Source organism: Tupaia chinensis, unplaced genomic scaffold (assembly GCF_000334495.1).
Source record: "Tupaia chinensis unplaced genomic scaffold, TupChi_1.0 Scaffold143887_1, whole genome shotgun sequence".
In the NCBI taxonomy this organism is placed as follows: domain Eukaryota; kingdom Metazoa; phylum Chordata; class Mammalia; order Scandentia; family Tupaiidae; genus Tupaia; species Tupaia belangeri.
The window spans coordinates 22,490-25,151 of NW_006203738.1; positions in this window are offsets into that span (position 1 = coordinate 22,490).

Genomic DNA, 2,662 nt, shown 5'->3' on the forward strand with positions numbered 1-2,662 from the left:
AAAAAAATTTTCAAAATGGCCATACTGTTTTGTATTCTCACAAGAAATGAATAAGAATTCCTGTTGAAGACATAAACCTGCTAGTCACCTCCATGTTTGCCTGTTTTTGGTCTCTGGCTTCAACTTCATGGTTGTGAAGTCACCCCAGTCAGTAACCACCTGTTCCAAGAGCCTGAACCAGCCAGGTAGGATAGCTGCTTTGCTCCCTCTTGCTGTCCTCCCCTGTTCATTCTTTTTTATCTCTTTTTGAAAAAACAGCTCTCTTCCTCCCTTGGGTCTTTCTCTTTTTAATCTCTGCCTTTTTCTCACCTAGGACAGAAACCTGCTAGCCACCTCCAAGTTTGCCTGTTTTTGGTCTCTGTATTGGGCCTGCATGTCCCTATGTTAGCAATAATCCTGAAAATTCATATTAGCAATAATCCCCTCACACTTGGTATGCAATTAAGACAATTCATTCCCACCCTTAATGTCTAAGTCCTAGGCTAGCTCTAGCAAGATTCCTATGAGGTCAGTTTAGAAAGGATTATCCTGTGCTGGAGGATTTCTCTTAATGATTCTCCATTCATGGGACCAGCAGATGGCATAATGGCTATGTCACTGGACTCCCATGTAGTCAACTATGGTTCGAGTCTCAATCCTGGTGGCTTAAACTCACACCAGTCGAGTGTGCATGCATACCCAAGATTCCAAGATGAGAATGGAGGAGAAGGGATTGTGACGTGGTCATCCTCCCTAGGGGGTGATTTATCAGTTTCTGTCTCTCTGTCTCACTTTGTCTTTCCGGCAAGCACACACCCTATAGCAAAAACCTCTCAAAAAATTTCTCCATTCATAAATCCCCTTGTTCTTCTTGTTTGCTATAAACCTCTAGACATATTTTCTATACTCATAATCGAGATCAGTTCTATACTGAGATCTCATTTCTCTACTGCAATAGTATTGAATAACATCTACCTTTACTGCCTTTGACATGAATCTACCTTTATTTTTCTTTAACCTCTGCAATAGTCTTTCTTGACTGTTTTAAATTTAGATGTAAGTAGCTTATGAATAAATGTGTTTTGCTGAGAGAGAAATGTAAAGTAAGTCAAAGTGTGTGTGTGTTACATTGGTATCCCATTTATTCAAAAGACAATTTTTTATGAAGTGTTCACCTGGTCATATATGCAATATTCTTTACTCAAATGTTGGAATTTACATGGGTCTACAACAAAGCAAAGGTAATCGTCCTACATATTTTATAATATTTTTCAAATACTTTTTAATTTTTAATAATATGATTTTTTAAATTAATGAGAACTGTGTTTTCATATCTAAGTGTACATGTAGAAATTCAGTATAAAAATCCTATATATGCCATAAACTATCACTTTCACTTGACTATTCATTGTAGAAAAAAAGAGGGGCTAAATGAGAAACAGTGTCTTGATCATTGGAAACCAGTCCAGATTATGTGATTCTAGTCCATTCTGTTTTTAAGCTCTTTTATACCCCTTTGTATGCTTTAGGTCATAATAGACCTGCACAGTGTCTTGTCCAGAATAAGAACCATTTTATTTTCTCCCACACTTTAATGAAATGTGCTTTCCCTCCATTTACATATTTATTTCAGTATTCCTAACTAGCATTTTAGTGTATGCTCTTTGTATTTTTTTTTTTTTTTGGTTTTGGTTATATCTGCTGATTCCTATATGAGTTACATAAATATTTTAAGTGTGTTCCTATTTTTGTGTATGTCATGTCATTTCTTTCTTTAAAAATGATCTTTTAAATACTTCTTTGGTCACAACAACATACCCAGTTGATACTTCTACCAGAGTCAGGTAAATATCAATGACAGAGAAGTGCAACACCAACCAGGTTGAAATCTGAGTGCATCTTTCCTTGCCCTACTAGGATAAATCCAAAGCACCAATGTAACTTTGTTGACTTTTTTTATCACTCCAATTTTTATTTCTGTTAATTTATTCTTTTTTAAAAAATATATTTACTGGGGCCAGCAGAAAGCATAATGATTACATCACTAGATTCACACATGGCTGAATATGGTTTGAATTCTGGACTCCATGGCTTGAATCTCCTGCCAGGCACATGTGTATGTGGGCCCAAGATCCTAGAAGGTAAATGGAGAAGGGATTGTGGTATGGCTATCCCCCAAAGGAGTGATTTCTCACTTTGCCTCTTACTGTCTCTATTTCTCTATCTCTCTCCAGAAAGTGCACACACTGTAAGCCAAAAACCTCAAAAAATATTTAATTTAATTTAATTTAAATATATATTTTTTCTATGAGGGAGAGGGGTGGGGAAAGAGAGAGAGGTATCCCCAACAGGGTCTGCAGGCCATGTTCACCCTAAGCCTCTCCTAGCCTGGATCACAGGCTCATGCACAACCAGCATGTACAGAGAGGCTTTGAGACTTGCATTAAAACTCCTTGGTATCTACCCAAAGAATAGAAGAATACTTAATTGGAAAAATGCTTGTACATTGATGTTTATTGTGGCACTATTCACAATTGCTAAGTCATGGAAACAACCCAAATGCCCACAAACAGATGAATGGATAGAAAAAATGTGGCATATATACTCTATGGAATACTATTCAGTCATAAAAAACAACAAAACCCTGGCTTTTGACAGGAAGTAGATGAATATGGAAGATTTA